Here is a 6,519-nt window from a genome sequence, read left to right as displayed (position 1 = left end):
CTGTCTTTTGACAAAATAAGTTAATGTTGATCGTTTGAAAAGCTCAAAATGTCTTTCCTTTATCGAATAGTTAAAAAAATATATACTTAAAGTATCAAGAAGTAAAAGTGTAACTAACTAATAATCACCCATGACTGATCTACAATGATTCCATAAGTTAAATCCCTATTTATAAAGGATAATATTTATAATATGTCTTTTTCAAATATTTTTATGTCTTAAAAGTACTGTCGCAAAATATGTAGTTAAATAAATTCTTTATTTTACTACATATTTTGCGACAGTACTTTTCTAATATAAAATCAAAACACTATGTAACCTAACCCTGGTTTCTTTGTACGTTTCACAATATAACGTTGCCCCCTGAAAGTTAAAATGTGAGGTAACAACTTGACAAAAGGAAAGGAAAGATTAAATATATATATAGATTTCAACCGTTAACAAATACGATACAAATACAATAACTGATCATCTGTGACGCACAGCAGTGAACATGAAGTGGATATTTTCACTGGACAGGACGACAAAGACAAAGGATGGAGGACATGAGTGGACTTTAAGGGTGTGAAATTACATATACTAAAGAAAATAAACTTGATCATGTGACAACTCATCGGAGAACATCCGAGCAATTATTTGTCAAAATCGACGTTGACTTCAGATCGTTAAATGTGGAGGAAAAGCAAAAATAAAAAACACATGGATCTGTTTTTTTACAGCTTGTCTCCATCCTGTGAACTCCTGCCCAAAGAAAACTGTTGCCTTTTATGTGTCTAATTAGATGGTGTGTGTGTGTGTGTGTGTGTGTGTGTGTGTGTGACAACGTCGCCTTGTGTAACCACTCACCGCTCCACGTCCAATAAAGCTGATCTCGGTAAATAATCTACAGTGCGACCAAGACAATAACTCAGCAACTGAAAACCACGACTGAGACAAGAACCAGCGCTGGAGCGCTTGACACTTTGACCTCTGTGCTACTGAAATCCCAGCTCCGCTTGAGGAAATGAACGTCCTCCACCACCATCATCATCATCATCATCATCATCATCAGCCCACTACAAAGCAAAAGCAGAGGCTTATTTTAGGTCACGCACGAGGCAGCAAATTACACGAAGACCAAGACGACGCTGTAAATGAATTAGTGGCTGCTGCCGGGTCAAGTCTAGGGCACCGGATTCCAATATCGTGCTATTATCTTTTTAATAATCCACTGATAAACAAACCACAGAGACATTTGTCGAGGTCATTCAACACACTCAGCGGCAAAATCCACAAAAAAACATGCAGAGTGAACCTCTGCATGTGTTCGGACGGTGGGAGGAAAGTGGAGAACTCACAGGGACATGGAGAGAACATGTAAACTGGGTCTCAGACCTGACCTTTAAATCTCCTCCTTCTCCTTACAGAGATTTTCCATTTAAACAGATATCTTCATACAACCAGCAGAGTCTGCCCCTAGTGGCGATTCCATATACTCGTACTTCCAGGTTGTGTTCAGCCGGCAAGCGATAGTGAATTTGACCTTTTTTACAGTGAACACCAGCACTTTTCTGCACCGTGCCTTGCTCAGGGGCACCTCAGGCCTTGACCCTTTCAAGAAGAAGAAGCAGTACAGTATCACACACTTTACACCAGACAAATTACAGCTCCTCAAACAAAGCTCGTGCTCATTGATGAGTTTGGTGTGTAAAATGAATTCTTTTGTATTTTATCTCTTATTGATCCCACAGCTGCTTTGATTTGTGGCTGCAGCAGCAGCAGCAGCAGCAGCAGCAGCAGCAGCAGCAGTTTTTAATAGAAGAAGAAAAATCAACCGTGCACTTGCTGCCAAACACCAATCAGAGGAGAGACACAGTCAGCAGCTTCCCGTGGCGAGCAAAGACGAGCGTTTAGTAGCTCAACAGTCAGATATTTCCCTCAGGAGTTGGCACAGACCTCAAACAAGAGACTGAAACAAAACAAACACAAACGACTCCATGATGATGATGAGGATGATGAGGATGATGACACTGGAGTTTTTTTTCCTGACTTTTGTAAATGTTTTCTCTCATTTCAACTTAAAAGATGATGCGTCTGTGTAGCGTTTGCAGCTTTAAGCACCAAATACAGGAGCTGGAGTTTTAGGTATGGATGGGCAAGATACTGTACATGTATATGGTCGATGATAGTGTCGTGATTGTTGACATTTTTGACCGTTCCTGACCAGCAGGCGTACGGGTAATTGGAAATAAGTAAATAAACGTAAATAAGTTAACATCATGCATGCTTTTATTTTGAAGTTGACGTTTCTTTTTACTCACTTAATGTGCATACGCGTGTTTCCATGTCATCTCAAAGACATCAACTCATGCTTATGTCAACATTACTGTAATACTAATAGTAAATTGTACATTTTGATTGAATAAACAACATAATTCAATTTTTCATTGTCTAATCATGACGTTTATTCTTAGCAGTTGCAGCTTGTAAAAACAATACAATTCACTGCTTTTAAAAAGAGATAAACATGAATATTGGTAGAAGACGACACCCGACGTTAGCAAGTGTGAAATGCATCTCAATTGTTTAATCTAGACACAAAGAGAAAAGTGATATATTTTTCCAGATATTTGATTCAATCGCTGTAAATTGTGAATCCCGACCTCCCTGCGGCAAAAACTGTAACCGTTCCCAAACAGGTTTAGGTTAGAGATGGAGAGTTGGGGGTCTGCTGCTGCTCGTCTCAGAGTAATATGTAAAGTTATGCCCTCGACACGTGATAAACCTTCACCCCTCACATCAGCAGTGTGTTTTGGCGGGACCGGCCGTCCCCAAGATACCGCCACTGAAAGTGGAGCGGCTCCCAAATGCCAGCATCAAATCAGTGCCACTCCTCCAGGCTCGTAGCGTTTCATCCGGGCCTCATCACGGAATCAAACGCAGCCTTTTCCGACCGCGTTAACAAGCTCAAGCGAACACCCTCAGGCCTTATGTCGTCAAAGTGGCTGAAGCAACCAGAGGTGGGCCGGCTCTGCCATGTTTCCAAGCGCCAGGCAACCCATTAAAGCCACATACTCACATGCTGCGCCGCAAACAGACATGCAAAACCGGGGCGATTTTCCGTTTGAGAGGAAGACATTAGTGTAAAAAGAAGTGGTGGGAAGTTTGACAGGCGGCTTTGGGCCTCCATCTGTTTCTCACTAAGTCGATGAATGGAGGAAGAAAAGCTGAGCAGATACACTGAGCTTCAGAGGTTAACCAGCTACTAATGAGGGAAAAGAAAAACACTGGACTCAGATGAATCCATTTAGCACACGGTGGTGTTCAATGTCCTCACTGGGTTTCAGGGGAAAGACGGTTAATGCTTATGTAAGATTTGTGCGGGAATATGTCTGAACACATACGTGTTCTTCCACACATGTGATGTGTCTCTGCTTTACACCAAGCATGTAAAGCTTGACCTTCCTCCAGATTTCTTTGGCCTCCAGGGGTTTTCATTCCTCTGATCGACTCTCTTCCCTCGTCTCTCCCCCTCAAAGCTCTGGAATAAATCGTCGAAAATGAGAGGGCCTCCTGCCTCCACCTCCACCCCCCCGCTACTCATTCCCAGGTGTGCAAATCCCAGGTCAGGCCAGGATCACGCAGTTACTCTGGCAAAGTGTTAGGACGGAGAATAATAAACGATGGCAGACAAAAGAGCGCAGGGGACGGCGAGGTGAGGCGCGGCGGAAAGGTGAGAAGTGGAAAAAGATGATGAAACGAAGGGGAGATGCAGAGCGGGGAGATGCAGAGCGGGGAGATGCAGAGCAGGCAGAACCAGCGGAGCGCTGGTTTCAGGAATGTGACCCATACTGAAACCATTCGAGTCAAATCAGCACCATGTGTCCTCCAGAGCCTTATTATCCCATAAATGAACTTTATTGAGGCAACAAAGTGCTTTGGAGCTCAGCAAAAACATTAAAAGGGCTTCGCCCGTCTCGGCCTGGAGCCAAGACCAGTCCAGCTCCTCGAGGGACTAATAAAAAAAAAAAGAAAGACAAAAAAAAAAAGCGAGGCCCCCTGGCCTCGTGTTCGCTGCCCTCAGTGTGGCCTCACAACCCCAGCGTCCAGCACCGCCTGAGTAATGGCCTATTAGTGACAGAGAAATAGTTAGCAGCTACACCGGGGAGACAGATACGGCACTGGCCTCTCGTCTGACACGACCTGTGGAATTAACCAGGAAGGAAGGATGAGAGACAGAAGGTCAAACAGGAAGAAGGAAAGGACGGGGGGGGGAGGGGAGATGGATGATAGAACAGCGAGGCTGATGATGACAGGGCAAAGTGAGTAACTGAGGGTTTAGCTCAGTTACAGCTCCCTGTACTTTACACCGTCTCTCATTTAGACATCGACCTGTTTGGGTTTATTTGTTTTTTTTTTTTGTTTTTTTTAAATGGTGAGTCGTCTCACTGTAGACGCACAGCTCGTCTGTCCTGACATAAAATGAATCACTTCCTGTGTGCAGCACACACACACACACACACACACACAGGAAACACGTTAATCACGGCGAGTCACGATGAGAAGCTGTTTGTATTTATCTAAGTTCTGAACTACAGGTTTAAAAAAGATCAGATTAATAAAATAAAAGGAGATAACTCACACGGTCACACGGTCAGTGTAGTGGTTAGCACTCAGAACAAGGATGTACAGTAGTTTGTATGTTCTCTGTGTGTGTGTGTGTGTGTGTGTGGGGGGGGTTTCTCCGGGTTCTCCAGTTTCCTCCCCACAGTCCAGAAACAGGTGATGGACTGGCGACCTGTCCAGGGTGTACCCTGCACGCCTTTCCCCCCTAGGTCAGCTGGGATTGGCACCAGCAGCCCCCAGCGGGACACTCATGTGGAGGATAAAGTGGTAAAAGATGGACGGATGGATGAATAAAAAACAAAGACAACAACATTTCCCTCTCACGTGTCTGTGCATGTCACCATCTGATACTTAATACTTAAAGGCTGTCTTTAAAAAGTATGTGTGTTTCAATCACAGGGGATTAACTTATGGAACAGATGAATTAAAGTAATGTTAAACCATAAATGAGTTGAAAAGAGTAAACAAATTACAAATTTTAAACGCATTTAAACGCTATAGAGCTCTGGTGCAATGCACAGGTCCGACCACAAGGACGATATCGTATTTTCGCAACATCTGACCTCCATGCCAAGTTTCCAGAGATTTTATGCATGATAACTGCCTCCAAAATGACCAGAAAACCACAGATATTCGAATAATAATCTGAAGGAAAACAACAGGTTCCTCACACAAACGAGTCCCCTAGCATTCGAGCTCGGGCCTTAATAAATATAAGGATGAAGAAGAGCGGTTTAATCCAGGACGGTGATGGAAATGGAACAAATATTAATATTCAGGGAGGAAAGAGTTTGACAGGTGGAGCAGTCGCTTCCATACGTGCAGACGTCTACAGCACATACGTAGATAAAGCACAGCAGTGTTGGGAGGAGAGAGGAGGAGAGAGGAGCAGCTGCGGCGGTGGAGGACAGCTGCCTGAGATAAACGTTTGTGTCAGCTCAGACGACTGCAGGCAAAGATGTGGGCGTGTATTTGATGTGTATATAACCGCCCGCCTGCTTCCTCAGCCAGTTTACCACTGGTGAGGCATGCGGTGGAGAGGCCGGGGCTCATTCCAACATAAATAACATCTCTGATCCTTCCAGGGATGACGAATTTTATAAAGATGGGATCCTTTGCGGCCAAGGAAGGGGTTACGACGGTTAACCGAATGGCCGCAAGTGGATGTATGGAACTTATTAAGACCCTGGAAATGAGATTAAAGAGAGATCTAGCAGCAGATTGAATTGTATTTGCCATAATTGCTGAGAACAGCTTATTCAGTGCAAACCGCAAAAAAGGGAATCATAAAACCAAGGAAGGAGGAGGAGGAGGAGTGTTGAGGGAGCGAGGGAGGAGGAGAGGAGGAGAGGAGGCTGCCACTTGAAACCAGTCTCAAAGAAATGAAACCCAGAACAAGCCTTGTATCAATTTGAGGGTGTGTGTGTATGTTGTGTGTTTGAGTTTGTGTGAACAGACGGAGGATGAGGAACGGACGAGTCAAAAACTTTTTGAGTTTCGACTTCAAATCTGTATTCTGTTGTGGTATTGGTCATCCTGATTAGGAAAACCAGCAAAAAGCCAAATCCAGCCATATTGTACTTTTTAAATGGGGAAAATTCCCCCGTGCTCATGCAGCGGCGGCCGGTGCATGCCACGAATCCGTCTGAAATGAACTGGCGGGTCTGTTCTCAGCGTCCTGTTGAAGGGCTTTAATAAAAAATAAATCTCTAGGAGAGAAAAAGAGCAACAGACAAATCAACGGAGGCACGGGTTCAAAGATAAAAGTGAGCTGTGTGCCAGAGTGCTGCTCACTCTCATTCCTGGCTTGATTGTACTTAAAGTGAAACCACATGACCTTCAAGTGTTCCCACAGTGTGGGAAGCTAAAAACAACACACACACACACACACACGTATAACTTAAAGCAGCACTA

Source organism: Solea senegalensis, linkage group LG7 (genome assembly GCF_019176455.1).
Source record: "Solea senegalensis isolate Sse05_10M linkage group LG7, IFAPA_SoseM_1, whole genome shotgun sequence".
NCBI classification, from domain to species: Eukaryota; Metazoa; Chordata; class Actinopteri; order Pleuronectiformes; family Soleidae; genus Solea; species Solea senegalensis.
Note: the sequence above shows the minus strand (reverse complement) of the source record.